The following is a 19,004-nucleotide window of genomic DNA, read 5'->3' on the forward strand; positions in this document are numbered from 1 at the left end:
CCGCGCGAACAGAGTAGCTGTCACGGAGGAACTGGATTTAATCCAGGTCGCAAAGACGATAAACTTTTATTCACTGGATGAAGTAAGAATGACAAGGGACAGTATGAGTAATGACACAAAAACGTAAAAGGGCTTGGTGCCTTCAGAGAAGAATGAAGCACGTGGTGCAGTTTGGTGTGTGCACTAGGAAGGTGGCGTATCAGGAGGTGAAGTTACCTGGGAATGGTCCTCAGCTATGGCTTCGTATTAGAATCTCCTGGCAACTTTCAAAAAATACTGATGTCCAGGCCCCACTTCCAAACCAAATGATACCTGGATACTTGAGGGTGGCTGCAGGCACGGGTGGTTGAAGTTCCCCAGGTGATTCTTGTGTACGAGGTTGAATACTAGTGAATTCAGGTGAGCTTGCTATGAAAGGAAAGGTTTTTAGGTCAGTAGTTGTATGGATCATGCTGATCTAATCCAAGATCAGATCCTGAACATTAAATGCCTTTTTATTTCTGAGCAAGTAGTCTCAACATCAGGGCAGTAGCTTGGATGACTCAGGGACCTGACTTTTGCTGAAACTACTAGTTTTAGTTGTTAAAACACTTTCTAACTCTCCATCATAAGATAAAATCTCAGAATCGGGGTAAGATACTCAAAACTTAAAAATTAAAAGATTCTGTTTCCTCAAATTTAGTTCCCACTCAGATAACTAGGGACACTAGTATCAAAGAAAGCCCAATGTAGGATAATTTAACTTTCCTGGATTTGCCAGATTCTCATATTACAAACCCAACCCAGAAGTTCTCCAGTGTTGTTTTAATTCAATCATTTAACTTTCATTTATTTAAAAAAATATTTATTGTGTATCTGTGGTGTGCCAGGCACTGACCCAAGCTCTCCAGACAGAGCTGTGGAAAGACGCCCCAGCTCTGTGTCACAGAGCTCACATTCCATCAGAGGACTTCTTTCTTTCATTTCACTTCAGCACGTCTAATTCCACACTCTACTTCTTTGAACAACGTAAGCAACTCAGAACAAATTTGGGGTTTGATTAAAATACATAATCATTTTTTCATCCCTCTTCCTACTGCCCCTCTTCTACTTTTCTTATTAATCTCTTAAAAACACCACTGTCACTACACATCACTCCCAGTTCAAAGGTCTCCAGTAGATCCCCCTGACTTATGGCAGTGAATCTGTGGTCAGTTTTTAACCTCCTCTCCCATCCTAGCCCTTTTTTGAGGACCACTGTTGTCGGCTTCTGTTATTGAGATGAATAGGGCACATTCCCCTGGTGTATCAGGTCGGAGAATAAAGTACCAATCCCTTATGCTAACTTCAGCCACACCTGACCCCACAACTTGATCAACCTCTGATACAGGAACATTAGTGCACTTGGTGTTACTTATTTTCTACATCCCTGCCTGGAGTCTCTTTCTTTGCTCTTTTTCTTCTACTGTAAAGGCCCCAGTGCTTTCAGCATCTTCCACTCTTCAGCAGTTACATCTTCTGTTTTCTTCAAATATTTTTCATGTTATTATTTTCATCTCTGTTTACTTCAACAGATGAATAGCCTCATGAGGGGTCAGGACTGGAGTTCATAAATATGTGCGTTATTCATAGCCCATGAAAATGCTGGGCACACAGAGGCAGTATAGGATGAATACAAGAGCTTTGGGCTAAGAATCTGATGCACTGAAGAAGAGAAGGAAAAACTATCGTTTTTAAAAGTTGCACATCTGCCTCTGTTAACTTGCCAACAAGGGAACATACAGCAGTGAAGAAATTCACTTAGTTGTTCATCGGATAGAAAAAGAAATAAAGGGATTTTAAGTGCCTGAAAGTCAGAGTTAATGGTGGCTGTGTCAGATACTTGTTAACTGAAGACTAGCATTGTAGATAGAACAGAATGAGCCCATGGATCCAGCACAATTGGTTGAAATAAGCCTCATTGTTCATTTTTATGGACAGTGTCTTCAGTTAGGTCTGTAAGTATCTAGAACACTGGGATCATTCAAAGTTCATATCTTCTATCTGATGCAGCTGTTTAGAGTTGGGTATTACGACACACAGCAGTGAATTTTGATATCTCCTCCCGATTTACTACCTTAAGTGGCAAATGTCCTCTGTGAAGGTTTGTTTAAAACTTTTAAAATAGTTAACATGCATACATTGACTAGCATGTTGTACACACTAAATACAATTAATGTGACATTTTTATTAAATAATACTTACTAATTGATTAATTTTTAAATCAGTCCCAAAAGGCATGTCCTTAATTTTTATTATCTTTGGAAAGAATTTGGAGAATGAGGAGAGCTAAATATATTGATTTTAATAAGTATATTAGGGGTTATATATAATTCATTTGTAGTTGGACAATGCAGTCTGAATTAATTTTTCTTTAAATTTATTGATGCTGGATTTATGGCCCAAATGTGGTTTATTTTCTATGAAAATGGATTCTATCCTGATCGTTGGTCATGTTGAGTTTTTCTACATTCATGCTGATTTTCTGTCCAAGCATTTTATTCATTATTAAAAGAAGGGTGTTGATTTCTCCACGTATAATTATGTCTTCTATTTCTCCTTTCAGTTCTATCAGGTTTTCTGAAAACAGACTTTATTTTTTAGAGCAGTTTTCAGTTCACAGCAAAAGTGAGTAGAAGGTACAGAGATTCCCATATATTCCTTATCCTGACACACGCACAGCCTCTCCCTTTATCAATATCCCCCCCAGAGGGGTACATTGTTTACAGTTGGCGAACTTACATCGACACATCAGTATGATCCAAAGTCCGTTCTTTACATATAATTACATATAACACAAAGGTTTTTAGTTGTACTTAGGGGGAATAGGGGAAATTGTCTAACTTATCTTCTCAGAAGTGGGAATCCCAGTGCAATATTTAAAAAATCAAAATGTATGTCAAAAATCCATGTAAACAAAACGTCAGAACTTTTAAATAAAGACAGGATCAGTATTACTGAATTTCCTCTTCTTTCAAGCTCCAGTATGACCCTTCACAGCACTGTTACTGATATTCTTTATATTTAAAATTTAGGATTTACCTTCATGTAGCAAACAACCAACCAGTGGCTTAAATAAGAGAGAAATTTCTTTCTTGCATAGAGAAAGTCCTGAGTCAGCAGCTCTGGGCTGGGAGGGAGTTCCACAGCACTATCAGGACTTTGGTCTCCTGACTTTTCATCTCACCATTTTCAGCCTATGCTTTTTTTTTTCTTGGGTTTTTTTTTTTTTTTTCCAAGGTCACCTTGTGATGTGCATGACTGTGTTGAGTAAGAAGAAGGAGAAATGACAGAAGAGCGCAGAGGGGTCCTCTCTCATCTGAGACAGCACTTTTCAAGTAGCCTTTCCACAATTCCACACATTTCCACATACATCTTCCTGGTAAAGATTCATCCCTTTGCCATTTCTAGCTGGTACAGAAGGTTGGGGGTAGAGTCTTTTATTCTGGGCTGCAGTGTGCTCAGCTGAAAATCAGAGTTCCCTATTTAAACAAGAGGAGACCAGATGTTGGGGGAAGGGAATTAGCAATCTCTAACAAACATATAATACCATGCTAGATCCCAAAGTATGAAGGAGGCTGACCCAATTCCTGTTTATTTCATAATGCCATAAATATTGGTAAATAGTGATAATTTTCTTTGGAGGAAAATGCAAAGTCAAATGCACTAAGTATACGTTCAAGAATTCTAAGGTACATTCATACTGAGAATAGTTGGAAAATATCAACACTAACAATTTCGCTCACTGTCTTCCTCGGGCTGATTTGGAAGTTCTACCTTATCATCCAGGTCAATGTGAATGGGTGTGATTTTAGATCCAAGGGGTAATTTGTCCCATTTACTGGGAAAATATATGTGTTTTTTTTTTCCTTCATGTCAGGCCCATTGCTCTGAATATTAAAGAGGCAAGTTCTCATCAGCTTCACGATACTGTGGTTGATGTCAATATGTTCTCACTTCCTGAGCTTAAATCCCCTTACTTCTCACTGCTGACAGCTGTCTAGCAGGGCTGTAAAGTTTTCCAGGGCGACTATTCAGTCTGGAGCAGCATATCTATTTGAGGGAGAAACTTATATTGTAACAATTTTGAACAAAGTTAATAGGTTTTTTGTTTTGTTTTGTTATCGGGCTGGGAGCTCCAAACCAAGTGCTAAAAGGCAGGATTTTATTAAATCTTTAAAGGAAAACACAATAAAGCCATGGATCTGCAATAGGAAAAGTTTTGTTTGTTTAAAGCCCAAAATACATCAATCAATCCATCAGTCACAGAAAATAATATAAAGCACACATGGAGTAAAATATGCCATTTTAGTTTCATTGCTTATATTTACCTGATTTATAGATTTTGATGGAACAGAGCATGTTAAAGACGAATTCAGAAAACATTTCAGTATACCCCAATTGGGGGGAACAAGGGCAGAAAGGAAAGAAAGAACTATTAAAAAGACTTGGTTAACCAGAAAACACTATTCAGATGATAGGAATAGGACGCCGATGTCTCCAAAACATGAGTGATGAACACTTGGTACCATCTGTCAAAGAGACGAAGATAGTCCCTTAAAGGTACACATTGGGAATGAGTCAGAGGCGGGGCTGGAACAGATCTACACCTTCTAACTACAGAAAAACAGGCTGCTGTCCAGGTCGGGGGACGTAGCAGGCATGAAAAGTAGTGAGGCAAAGGGGCAGCTAGGCCCATGCTTGAGAAGAGCAGAGAGGCAGGAGGGGGCAGCCCAGGGGTCCCCCAGTGTCATAAGGTCACTGACATGCGCCCTGCCGTCCGCCTGAGCTGAGGGTCTCAACATTTCTTTCACCTCTTACCACAGTTTTCTGAAATGTGATATTCCTGCATCACTGTTCATAGTTCTTCAGTTCTCTTCTACTCTTAAGCCACTGCAAGTGTCCACAGTGGTGAATTAGGAGGAACTTGTCCACAGGATTAAACAAAGATGGCCATATCCTCTGGAAGAAAATGAAATTAAGGTAAAGGCCCTTTCCTCTCCTAGGCTGATGGCTTTGCCCCCTGATTTATGGGCTGGTAGGAAAAAGCCATTCTGCACCCCACTCCACTTTACACAAACATCACATGCGTGCAGCGCACAGCCCCATGGAGGGGGCAACAACCGCCTGATTTGTCTTTGGAAAGTTTCTGTCTCTCCCTCCTCTGACTGGCTCATCTCCACTTGCCGATGCTGTCTGTATGCGGGTCACCTGTACCAGAGCCCTCCTGAGATGGTGACGCAGGCTCCTCCACTCAGAATCCATCACTCTAATTTTCCCTTGAACTCTGTTCTATAATTTCCCAGAAAATAGCTGTGTAATTCATTGGTGACTTGCTAGTGTTGAGTTGCTGCAATTAATTCTTACGAGAGATGTTAAATTTAAGAAGAGAACCCAAGAAAGAAATCTCTTAGTCCACAGGTGCTCACTGGTGAATAAAATGTCATGGAGAGAATAGGGCTGTTAGGATTTCAAGTCACTCTCTAGAGATTTCTGCCAGGATTAACCTGCTCCCCGGGGGAGAATCAGGAGCTCCGTGGCTACCAACAGCTCCCTGGTTGTCCTTCCAACTTGAAGGAAATGCATGGACCATGGTCATATTCTGTCCTCAGAAGCTCCACTGGACTCTCTAGTCACCTCAAAGCCCAGGGGCTGAGAATGGGAAAGAAGAAACTTACATAACAAGGAGAAATGTCTATTGCTGCACCTGCAGCCTCCTGGATTCCAGAAGATCTGTTCCGTGTTCCACATTGTAATTCGAGACTGCATGAGTAGGAAGAAAATATATGTGGCATAGAAGAAGCGTGAAGTAAAGTTTAAAATAGTAAAGTAATATATATTCAGTCACAACTCTGTAGATAATCCTGTTTAAGGAATGTTTCTTTCCTTTGTTTAATTTAGTCCATCAGATGTCTGTGGCATCATCATAAGATTTTAAACCAAAGAGATGAGCTCCCTATGTTAAAGGGGAAAAATTCTCTTCAGAAATGTTAGCAGAAATGGGTTGAAATGTTGAATATCATTCTCTCAGATAAATCTGACAGAATACAAATCTCTCTTAATAGGTCTTATCGTCCTTTAAAAAATGCACTGGGAAAAAAATGGTCTCTTCTCTTCACATGCTTTGAATGGATTTAATCCTCCTCATTTGTCTCCTGACTTTGAACTGCAAAACAAAGGACATGGAAGACCAAGGTAGGAGCTTAGCTTCTTGCATAAAATGGGATTTGGGGTTTATTCAGGATGTAGCCCAATCCAGAAGAAATCATAATCCAGAACAGTTGCCAGACCAGAAGCCAGTTTTGAGTTTTCCTGTCACCTAATACTTTCTGGTCTTGCATTTTGTTCAGACTCAGAATTCATTTGGACTTCAATCACATTTGTAGAGTAATCAAGCTGACAGCATCAACAAATGCAGTGTATATAGATTTTCTGTTCCTCAGAACATGGGCAGCCCCTACCAGGAGTCGATTCTTGTATTTTTTTGGTGGTGGCGTGGAGGGACTGAATTGAAAGATTTCTTCTTTATTAAAGAAATAATACTCAGGACTTTGAGATCACACTGTCTCTGGTTGAGTTATAAGCTTTTATAATGCAGTATCCCTTAATGTTGACCGAATTAATAATTATGTTTACCTCTTCCTTAAGTTTCCCGAATTCTGTTTTTCTAGCTTTATTGAGGTATAATTGACATAATGACATTGTGTGAGTTTAAGGTGTACGAGGTGATGGTTTGATACATGTATATATTGCTAAATGCTTACCACGGTAAGGTTAGTTAACAAGGTTAGTTCACGTAATTACCATTTTCTTCTTGTTGTTTCTGTTGTTATGGTGAGAACATTAATGCTCTAATTTCATAGCAAAATTCAAGTATCCAATACAGTATCGTTAACTATGGTCACCACGCTGTACCCTGGAGCCCTGGATCTTATTCATCTTATAACTGAAAGTTTGCACCCTTTGACCAGTATCTCGCCATTTCCCCAACTCCTCAAGCCCTGGCAATCACCATTCCCATGGTGATATTTATTTATTTAGTTTTATTCCCGTGGTAATATTTATTTTATTTTATTATTTTGAAACTTTCTGTTTCTATGAGGTCAAGGTTTTTAAGTTCCACATATAGTCGAGATTATACGCTTGATAAGAAGAGTTGGGAACCCCCGTTCATGTCCAAAACAATGAACTCTTGGTTTAAAATACATACATTTTCCCAGAAAAAAAAAAAGAGAATTTGCTTTAAGATATTCTTTGCTTAAAGTTTAAAGCAGTAAATATTGAAAAGAACAAAATTCCTGAAACCTAAAATGTAAAATATATTTTAACAAGCCAAGGATTCTACTGTATTGATATAAGTCACTGGAATAATTCAAATGTGATTCCCTTCTCAAATTAGAAACACTATTTCAGCAAGATAGTCAGTGTTTGAGTCAATGTTTGGTAGAGGCCTGTGCTTGCATGTGTGAGTGTTACTGAACCAGTATGATCCAATCACTTTAAAGATTTCTTATATTCCCAGAACTAGGCAGTTTGGGCTCAGTGAGGATTCATGAGAATTGCTCTGTCAATTAACAGTAGAAGAACAGAGAGAGTTTGATAACCTGAAGCTCAGAAAATCTTTAGGATTCACAATGCTGAGATATTTTAAGGTAGAAATCAATCATGTGGATTTCAATTCTAGATTCCTAAGAACAGATGCAACAGAGGATGTCAGGTGTGGACTGATGAGCCCTTCTTCTCACGGGTTACACAGCGAAACAGGTTATTGAGAAGTAGGGGCTACCCTGAGACAGAGAGTTATGATGTCCTACAGTTCATAAGTATGTGTTCAACAGGCACTCTGAGTAACACAAAAAAGGCTGAAGATTTCTGGAGAAAACTTGGCATACTTCATGGCTAAGCTAAGTCTGTATGAAGTTTACTAAGAGATGTCACAACAGAATCATTATAGCATCGTGCCTGTAATTAACAATACCGCCTTATACACCGAAACATTTGCTGAGAGGGTAGAGCTCATGTTAAATGTTCTTACCACAATTTTAAAAAACTGATAAACCTATTTTAAAAAGAAGTACAAAGAAATCTTAAACTTTCTTCAGTAGTTTTAGACCCGTGGTAATATTTATTTTATTTTATGATTTTGAAACTTTCTTGTGAATATTGTATTATGCTACACATAGTCATTTCCATATTATATGTCATGATTTCAATGTATGGGAAAAGAGATGCAAATCTAAAGTTCAAGAAATTAAGTTAAATCTTTTGTTATGTTAAACTTGAAAATTATATAAACTCAAGATTTAAAAAAAAAAATAATGCATTCATGGAAGGGCTGATGAGCAGTAATATCCAAGTAGAACTGAGTACCACTCGTATCCAAAGTTTGTTTTCTAAATACTATTCTCCTCTAAAGGGGACGGAGTTCTTTTCTTAAAATGACTGCCTTCAGATCTGATAGGGAAAGTACAAGGTGTTGGGACATATTTTTGTACCAGAAAGCAAAGAGGCATTCAAAGACCAATGGAGTTCTGTCAGAAGGACCCAGGACCCAGTTGAAAGGGCTTCTATTGACAAAACTTGAAACAATATGAGCAAAAGTAATACTAATAAATGCATTTCATTGCAGCATGTTGAACATATACAATTTCAGTCCACTGAAACGCACACACACGCACACACACACACACACAGATAGATAGGTAGATAGATATATACATGTATATATATCTCATTGTGGATTGAAATTTGAATTTGAAATTACACACACATTAAAAAAAAGCTTTCACTGGAGATGACAGTTACACCAACTTCTTTAAAAGTAAATTAGTAAGAAAGAATTAGGCAGTTATACTTTTATTTTAGTGACTATGAAATGTCACCAAATGGCCCTAATTGGTGAGGAAACACTATTTTATTATAAAAGAAAATCAGCTAATGATTATAGATGAAATGACAGGGAGAAAAACACCACCATTGAATAGCTCCAAATAGATACTCGAGTCAGGCAAGGATCCTTGGTGAATGCTAAAATCATTAAGTGAAAAGTGGGTGTGCTGAAAATACTGCCACCCTGATTAATTCCCAGTTGTAAAGGGGAAAATGTACCTTTACAATGGAGAAATCTGTTTGTCACTCTCATGAGTAATGAGGCAACTGGTCATTTTGTGCCTCCTGATATGATGCAATATAAAGTACTCAGCATCACCAATGAGCTATTTTGTTAAAATTGTGATAAAATTTACATGACATAAAATGTATTGTTTTAACCATTTCTAAGCACACAGTTCAATGGCATTAAGTCCATTCAGCATTGTTGTGCAGCCCTCACCACTACCCATCACTAGAACTCGCTTGCATCATCCCACACTGAAACTTGGTAGCCGCTAAACTTGACTTCCCGTTCCTCCCTTCCCCAGGACCCTGGGAACAACCATACTACTCTCTGCCTTTAAGAATTTGACCATTCTAGAAACTTCATATGTGTGGAATCATACAATATTTTTCCTTTCGTGATTGGTTTATTTCACTTAGTATAACGTCATCAAGGTTTATTATCCATGTTATGGAGTGTGTCAGAATTTCCTTCTTTTTAAGGTTGAATAATATTCCTTTCTACATATATAAAAACATATTTCGTTTATCCACTCCCTTACTGACAGACATTTAAATGTGAGACTGCCAGTCATGCTCTTCTCTTTCCATATTGTTTTGGGTATTCAGGGTGCCTTAAGAATCCATATAAAATTTAGAATAGATTTTTCTACATCTGCAAGAAACATCATTGGGATTTTTATAGGGATTGCGTTGAGGCTATAGATTGCTTTGGGTACTATTGGCATCTTCACAATACAGAGCCTTCCAATCCAGGAACACAGAATATTTTTCCATTTGTTTTTTTTCATTTCTCTCAGCAGTGTTCTGTAGTTTCAATGTACAAGTCTCTTAACTCCTTGGTTAAGTTTATTCTTAAGTATTCTATCCTTAGGGTTGCTCCTGAGAATGTAATTGTTTCTTAATTTCCTCTTTGGGTTGTTCACTGTCCACATACAGAAATGCAGCTGATTTTTGCATGTTGACTTTGTACCCTGCAACTTCACTGCATTAGTTTATTAGTTCTAACAGGTTTTTAAAAAATCTTTAGTGTTTTCTACATATAAGATCATGTTGTCTGTGAACTGAGATATTTTACTTTTTCCTTTCCAATTTGGATGACTTTTCTTTCTTTCTTTTTCTTGCTCAGTGTCTCTGGCTAGGACATCCAGTCCTGTGTCAAATAGGAGTGGCAAAGGTAGGGCTTTTTGTCTTATTCTTACTGCAAGAGGAAGAACTTTGCATCTTTCACCATTGAGCGTGATGTTAGCTGTGAGTTTTTCATAAATGAATTTTATTATTTTAAGGTAGTTTCTTTCAATTCCTAGTTAGTTGAGTGTTTTTATCATGAAAGTGTGTTGAGTTTTTTCAAATGTTTTTATTGAATAATAATTTTCTTTCTTTATGTTATTGTGGTGTTTCACGTCGATCAATTTTTGTATGTTGAACCAACCATGCCTTCCAGGTATAAACCCTTGTTAATCACGGGCATATCTTTTTAACATGCTGTTGGATTCAGTTTGCTGGTATTTTGTTGGGAATATTTGGATCAGTATTCATTAGCAATATTGGTATGTAGTTTTCTTTCCTTGTAGCGTCTTTGTCCCGCTTTGGAATCAGGGTCATTCTGGCCTCACAGAATGAATTAGGAAATGTTCCCTCCCCTTCAACATTTTGGAAGAATTTGAGATTCTGTTAATTCTTTTCAAACGTTTGGTAAAATTCACTGGTGAAGCCATCTGGCCCGAAACTTGTTTGTTGTAATTTTTTTTTAAATTGCTGATGATATATCCTTATTTCTTAGTGGTCTGTTGAGATTTTCTACTTCTCGATGATTAGACCTAGTAAATTGTATGCATCTAGGAATTTGTGCCTTTCTTGCAGGTTATCAAATTTGTTGGCATGTAATTCTTCATAGTAGTCCCTTGTGACTATTTTTATTTCTGTAAAGTCAGTATTAATGGCCCCACTTTTGTTTCTGATTTTATTTACTGGAGACTTTTCTCTTTTTTTGTTAAGTTAATCTAGCTAAAGAGTGTTAATTTTCTGATTTTTTTGAGGCAGAAACAAGGATCTTGGTTTCATTGATTTTCTCTGTTGTCTTTCTATTCTCTATTTTATTTCTCTCTGCTCTAATATTTAATATGTTCTTCCTTCTAGCTTTGAGTTTAGTTTTTTCTCCTTTTTCTAGTTCTTTAAGGTATAAAGTTAGGCTGTTCATTTGTGACATTTGTTCTTTTTTAATATAAGCACTTAGAACTATAAATTTCTCTCAGCGGAAAATGTCTGATTTTTAAAATTTGTATATGGATTTTATGTTTTCTCATATTATACATATATCTATGTATGTGAGCTGTGTAGCATGTATATATGACACAAATATGGCAAAATGTTGACAATTGTTTGATTTAGGTGGTGAGATATGGAGGATGCTTGTACCGTTCTTCTTGCTTTTAAATGTGTTTAATATTGTTAGAAATAAAATGCTTAGGGACTTCCCTGGCGGTCCAGTGGTTAAGACCTCACCTTCCAACTCGGGGGGTGCAGGCTCGATCACTGGTCGGGGAGCCAAGATCCCACATGCCTCGCAGACAAGAATACAAAACAGAAAACAGAAGCAATAGTGCAACAGATTCAACAAAGACTTTAAAAATGTGCCACATCAAAAACAAAATCTTTAACAAAACATGCTTAAAATTCAAGAGGTTGTCTAAGTTGGGTGGGACAAGATTAAAGAGGATTTGGAAAGACCCCTCAAAAGAGCGTAGACTGTGGTGGAAATAAACAGGGAGCTGAAGTAGCTAAGCAAAGTTCATTGTGGTTCAAACGCTCCCCACTTCCTGTAACCTCGCAGTCACGTCTCTCTAGCATGTGTGTGTCTGATGGTTGTAAGCGGGGTGCTGAAGTTTTTCTTCCCAGTAGATGATAAGGAGCTTGAATATAGCAACATGATACTCCTTGTAGCACCTACACATTCAGGTACTGCAATGATTGTAAGTCACCAAGAGACTCATGAAAACTGCAAGAGGGAGATGCTAGATTACCAAAAAAAAACTGCTGTACTCCTCCACTCCGACCTTTATCCATGCCTCTTTGCAGTGTGACTTTACAGGACTTCCAGCAAGCGGCAGAACCTATTCCTCAGTCTTTGCATCTGGACTGTACTTGCTTTGACCACAGAACATGGCAGGAATGATGCCGTACCAGTTCTGGGCTTACTTCTCAAGAGGCCCTGCATGCCTCCTTCTCTCCCAGAACCCTCCCAGCCACCGTGTGAACTGACAGAGGCTGGCCTGCTGTGTATTAATAGATAGTTTCTCTGTTGTCCCCAGTACCTCGGCTAAGAAGCAGCCAACCCTCAGAAGCAGAGCCTGCTCACTGGCCAGAAGCTGACCACAGGTGCATTCAGGAACCGAACTGAGTACAGAAGTGCTGATGCGCAGAACTGTAAGCTAAATAAATGTTCGTTGTTTTAAGTTACTCTATTTGGGGTGCTGTTCTGCACAGAGAAAGATAAGTGATGCGAGGGAAGAAGGGGAAGAATAAGAAAAAGAAGAGAGGAGGAGGCAGGAAGGGAGAAGAGAGGACCTGGACATATGGATGACTTTCTCCACGCAGCCCTGAACCCTGTATTTTATGTAATCAGGCTTGCTGCTGCATTGGCAGCATTCAGCAGAGTCACAAAAGTTGTGTTGCATTCCTCCTGTTTTATCAAACTTGAGATTTGAAATATTCATGCAGATAAAAGAACACATTACACTTCAGGAGAATTTCTTCAATTGCCATTAGCTCAGAAGCAGCATCTGGCTTCCAGCAATGGGTAGGTACTTAGTCTCACCGAACAGTTTTTCCTTCGATTAAGCCCACGTACCAGAACATGATTGCTTTCCTGTGTCTGTTAGGATACTGATGCTTTACTTTTTCAAGGCTGTTGATAGAGGTTTGAGTGAGGTGGTGTTTTGTAAAGACATTGACCAGATTCCTGAATCCACAGGAATTCTGGACTCTGATCAGAAGCCTCTAATTTCCTTTTATCCTCTCCTCCTTACACCTCCTCCGCGTGTAACAAATATGTCCATCAGGAAACACATGTGGGACATTAGCCAGTGAAAGCTACGATAAAGACCTGAAAAGTATTGAGTTTATCACAGTTTATAATTATCTATTTGATCTACCATCGGAATGTCAGTGTTCTATCTTGATGCTATGCAAAGACCTCAAAGAATATCTATGGACAGAGGAGCTTAAAGAAAAAAGTAGAAGAGGTAAAGTTAGAGAAATATCAAACCGAATAATCACTCAATTGCTTACCTCCCTGCTGAGGGTTTTGAAAATTTACAGGAAGCTTGGGTAACTAAGAAGCAGAGGTGCTTGTGTTATCAGAGAATAGATTGGAGAAAACAGAGGAGACCTGGGACAGAGACATCTGAGCTGCTTTTGCTTGTGTAATTTTGGCTTCAGCCATCTTTCTTTTAGATCTTGATCTTTTCATTCAGTGGACTCCTCTAGCAGATCAAAAAAAACATTACTAATGCCAATAAATTTCATTTCATTTGTCAGTATTCCTGGACCTGTTAAGCAGTCACGTCAATGCACTTCCATGCCCCTCCCATCCCTCCCTCACTCCAGGGTAAGAAGGGCTGGAGGACCAATGGTTCCCAACACGTTTGTGCAATGGAATTGCTCTAGAGGTTTTAAAACATATAGATGTCCAGCTAGATGGACATCTCTGAGGGCAGGAGCCTGGTCACCTAAATTCAGAAAACTCCCCCAGTTAATTTTGCTGCAGCCATCCAAGTGCTGGTTCATGACCAGATTTTTGGAAACCACTGGACAAAATGAAATTACGGCCAAGAGTCTACGATAAGGTATTTGTAGAGCTTTTGGTAGATTGATTTCCGTAGCATTAGTTTGGGCACTTACGTGAATATGCCATTTGAGTGAGGTTCTAAAGCAGAGAATACAAGCATAAATACCTACAGAATGAAGTGGGTAAGTGGAAAGTATCAAAACCTGGAGACCGATGTCCCCTCTAAAAGTCACAGCCTATTCCTGCCATCTAGGAATGACGGTGCATTTTTCTAAGACATCCAGAAATCCGGATATTTTAAAGTGAAATTTCTTGATTTAAAAAGGTTAAGAACTTATTTTTTAAAGCTTAAAACACTGCCTTTGGGCCCAACTTGATATTTCTCTGGGCTTGAACATAACCACCCTATGAGCTACCTTAGGATATCTGCAGATGCGATGTTGCCTTTGCAGGTGTCGACTCTACTAAAAGTTCTGAAGTATTCCAAGTATCAGAAGACTTTAAGGACAACAAGGAAATTACAGCAGATTGAATGATGACTAATCTTTACAAAATAGAATTTTTTCACCTTGGTATGCATTAGTGAAATATAACCTCATCCTAAACACAGACTGATGGGATTCCGAAACATGGCTCTCCCCACACATAAACGCAAGCATGAGGACTTATTTCTCTTTCAGTGTCTGTTTGTGTGAGTTTATGTACACGGCTTGTTTGTTTTTGGCTGGAGGAAGTCATGTTATACAGAGGCATTGGGTGTAAAAAGGTAATGGAACAATGGCTCCCACTCCCAAGTGTTTTCTGAGCTGCAGTTTTTCAGTTCTCATGGAGAATGGTGTTAAAAAACACAGGATAAAATCAGTATTTCCTTGAGAGATCTTGTGAGGTTCTGAGCCCGGAAAGCACCCATGTGAGAACATCTACGCAGAGTCAGGAAGATGGTCATTCCCTCTGTTGCTCTCCGGGTTATCACACGGGTCTAGCGCTTGGAGGACTCAAGGACAATACAGCTTCATTTGGCATCTCAAGGATGTGGAAGCTCTTAGTAGGTTGGGTCAGGGGTTCAGCATCTTACAAAGGATGGCACTGAAAGTGACAAATGACCTATTTTGAGACATTTGGAAGCAGGCACCATCTGCAAGGAGACAGAGTTGACATAAGCCAACTCATTCCTGCAAATCAGTGAAACCATCCAGGGAATAACCAGAAAATTGACCCCTGCCCACTGTAAACCCGCCACCATCACCATCTGTGGCCCTACTGAATGCATTATTCACCCTAATGATATTTTTATTAAGGCTGACCTAGGCTAATCTGCTATTCAAGTTGTTAGGTTCTTTTCGGTGAATATTGGTTGCCTCTGGTGATGAGTGATGGTTGGAGCCATTTGTTTTCTCTGCAATGTTATTGCCAGATATTATGTTTTAAAGAAAGCAAAAACCGTACCTAAGTACCAGTATCGATTGGTGAGCAGGCATCCAGACATGTGAATGATGAGGTCTTGCAAGTCAGGTGAAGTCCCCACTCTCCATCCTTTCCCCCTGTTCTCTAGGCGCTCCACGAGTCTCTAGAACTAAAGGCTCATCCAGCCACAGCAAGTACTCTGATGGCAGAAACAGCTATGTTCCTAGTTTGAGTAGAGCAAAGAATTCCCTCTCAAGTGGGCCACTCTGGAATGAGTGGAGTTCTAAACCTAGGATACTACTCAAAAAATGGGCTGCTGGGATTGTCAGAGTGTTAATTCTGCAAGTGTAGATTCTTCTGTACACATCTTTCCGCCTGACACATACTGACACTATGCATTTCTCCAGTGACATAATTTAATCTCCTGTACATTAATTAATAAACCCTCCAGTGCCAAATCAGACTGAGATGTGTAAGGGGAACTATACAATGAGGTTTTCAGATTCTAACCAACCAGGTCTGATATATTCTGAAATGCAAGTTACCGAGCAGCTTAGTTCACACGTTTTGTGACCGTTCCTGCACTCTAGAGCAATGTTAATTTAGATATGCACACACACCTTACACTGCCAAACTGAAGCACTTCAAATACATTTTAGAAAATAGAGTAATATTCCAAGGAACTCACTTTTCGGTGAATTCACTTTACAGTGAAAGAATGCAAGCCCTTGGGATTCACTGATCTTACCCTCCAATCCAACATCTAGAAGCAGCTAATTCTTTTTTTTGTTTGTTTTGTGGTACGCGGGCCTCTCACTGTTGTGGCCTCTCCCGTTGCGGAGCACAGGCTCCGGACGCGGAGGCTCAGCAGCCACGACTCACGGGCCCAGCCGCTCCACGGCACGTGGGATCTTCCCAGACCAGGGCACGAACCCACGTCCCGTGCATCGGCAGGCGGACTCTCAACCACTGCGCCACCAGGGAAGCCCTAGAAGCAGCTCGTTCTATAAGTCAGTAGAGTGCCTTGTTAGGACCCAGTGTTAACTAGGGGAAAACACCAAGCAAGATAGGGGTGTTGTACACAGAACTGGAATTCACTCCATACCAGCAACCAGAAATGGGGCTCTTGCTCCCTGAAGGCACAAGTGTGGGATCCGAGAGGTCAGAGTGAAAGGATCCCCTCTGCGTTTTACACACACAATAACCATCTCACAGATTTCATCTTGTGCAGTAGCACAACGTGTTAATCAACACCCGTGCTCTTGATCGGTATTCCTATATCACAGACAGTTCTTTTTGTTTAGTCAATTGCTGGAAAAGCTCAGGGTAGCCAGGTGTGTTACAGCTTCAGATTCAGTGGGACCATTGCTGAGTCTTTTAGTGGAAGCACTGTTCTCCTGAAATATTGAAACCATAGGAGCCCAGTGTCTGTCTTGATATTGCATAACAAAAGAGTGGTATGTAGCAGTAATAACACTTTCTTCCTGATTATAATTTGAATCTCCTTTCAGTATTTGGGGAATTTCTCATATTGTGAGTGGAAGAGACGCAGAGCCTACCTGTCGTTCTAGCAGCTCAGGTACTCCCTTTCCATGCCCCCTTTGTAGTTAGCGCATGGGCACATGATCGCAAAGCCAGTAACAAGCCCTCACTCTGGAACTTGAAGAAGAAACTGGTAAAGCAAAAAATCAAGACAGGAGGGAACTTCTCTGAAAGTGGATGTGGGATGCATCCAGTTTCCAAGAGCGCCAACATCTGAAATGCCAACAACAACATTCAGTTGAAGGTCCTGACTGTTCTGGCGTTTAGAGCTCACATCCGTGTCCTGCTGCTGTGTAACACGTTACAGCCATCTTAGCACCTTAAAACAATGCAAATCTATTCTCCTTACAGTTCTGTGGGTCAGAAGTCTGGGTAGACTTGACTGATTGCTTCACTCTGGGTCTCATGAGAAAGAAATCAAGGTGGTGTCCCGCCTGAGGCCTGATCTGGAGGCTCCGAGGGAGAATCCGGGTATGGGAATGGCCCTGCCATGCGCTCTGCTGACCCTGCAGGTTTCCACGTAGACCAGGCAGGCAGAGGCTTGAACCACAGGTCACCTGAGCCTTGGCAGAATGCCTGGGATCCTCCCAGAGCAGGAGAGCACGGGAGGGTCGTAGGGAGCTTCTGTGAGGTCATCTCCCCCGGACCTGTCTCCCCATGAGACGTTTCCTCAGCACCTCCCGGGTTATGGTGAGGTTTGGGGCTTTCTTCCCTGTCCCCTGCCCCCATCAGAATAGATTTGTAGGATATAAAGCTGCTGAGCTGTCGCCTGGAATTGGATCGTCAGCAACGAGATGTTGCACAGTTGGCGTTAGAGTCACCCGGCCCCTTTTGCTTAGTGTCATCTTTCTGGTGTGTGGGACGAGGACGGTAGGCAGCCGGAGCCTTTGGCTAGTCTTCCCACGTGCTGCTTATGTAAGTAATAAACTGTCTGAATCCAGAAGTGGCTCACTGTAACTTTGCCAGGCGAAGCAGTCGGGTCTTGGTCTTGGCCTTGCCTTTTCTTGGGTGTGATTGATGGTCCACTTCTCAGGCTTGTCAGGTTGTTAGCAGAATTCAGTTCCTTGTAGTAGTAGGTTGAGCCCCCCATGTTTTGGCCAGCTGTCATCCGGGACCCCCTCTCAGCTCCTCAAGGCCACGTGCGCTCCTCACCGCATTGCTGCCTCCGATGGTGTAGAGTCTTACTCGTGCTTCCAGTCTCTGTGACTCTTCCCTGTGCCGTATCTCTTCTGCCTCCAGTCAGAAAAGTTCTGTACTTCAGGGCTCATGTGATGAGTTGGGACCCACCTGGATAAAATGAGGTCGTCTCTTTACCTTAAGAGTCCATTACCTTAAATACATCTGCAGAGCACCTTGTGCCATGTGAAGTAGCATATCTGTAGGTCCTGGGGACTGGGATGTGGACATCTTTGGGGTTCCATTTTGCCGACCACAGTTGGCCATGATGTTGGTTTCCCAACAGACCAGATTTGTGGTGCTGTTTGGACTGTTGCTTTGGCTGTGTGGTCCACAGGCTTACTTGTCCAGCGTTCTCAGCTACTCAAGCTACTGGGAGTAGCTAATATTCTTATATAAATTTATTTTCTTTTTGTCAGAGTCGTTTTCTGTTTCTTGCAACTAAAACTCAAACTGATAAAGATGCACGTGATCTTCAGCACTGTTGACGAGTATTGGATGAAATTTCTTGGGACTTAAAATTCTTTTCCAAATTATTGCAGCTCCTAGTCTGGCTTACAGATAACTTCTTTGCAACTCTTTGGTGGAAATAACAGCTTCCATGTCCTTTTGTTTGTTGAGACAGTTTCACTTAAGACTTGTGGTATCCATGTCTGTAACTCTAGCTTATAAAATAATTCCGGTATTCATGATTGTCTATTAGAATAGAAAATGACTGAGAAAATACATACCCAGAGACCAGCACCTTGCTTCTCAATCCCAAGGAGAATCTTCCAACCTGCTCCCGCTCCCTCAGTCCTAGCCCATCATGACTGTGCTACAGACATCACCTGGAGTTGCAGAGAACAGTCCCTCCACATCATTCAGTTAATTTCTTGGGACTATAGCTGGAAATAAGTGCTCCCCTTCCTTTAGGAGAGCACCAATGATAATCCCACAGCACCCTGCTTCCCCGCTTATT

General features: G+C 40.4%; 1 protein-coding gene across 1 annotated transcript in view; it reads left to right on the top strand.

Moving 5' to 3' along the window:
* KCNU1 (potassium calcium-activated channel subfamily U member 1) overlaps positions 1 to 19,004 on the top strand; it is a 188,971-nt gene that overhangs the window by 13,980 nt on the left and 155,987 nt on the right. The window contains exons 2-3 of the mRNA XM_073798726.1: positions 6,084 to 6,213; positions 12,444 to 12,558. The gene's annotated coding sequence lies outside the window, so the exon portion shown is untranslated. The remainder of the gene's footprint in view (positions 1 to 6,083; positions 6,214 to 12,443; positions 12,559 to 19,004) is intronic.

Source organism: Tursiops truncatus, chromosome 21 (genome assembly GCF_011762595.2).
Source record: "Tursiops truncatus isolate mTurTru1 chromosome 21, mTurTru1.mat.Y, whole genome shotgun sequence".
Taxonomy (NCBI): domain Eukaryota; kingdom Metazoa; phylum Chordata; class Mammalia; order Artiodactyla; family Delphinidae; genus Tursiops; species Tursiops truncatus.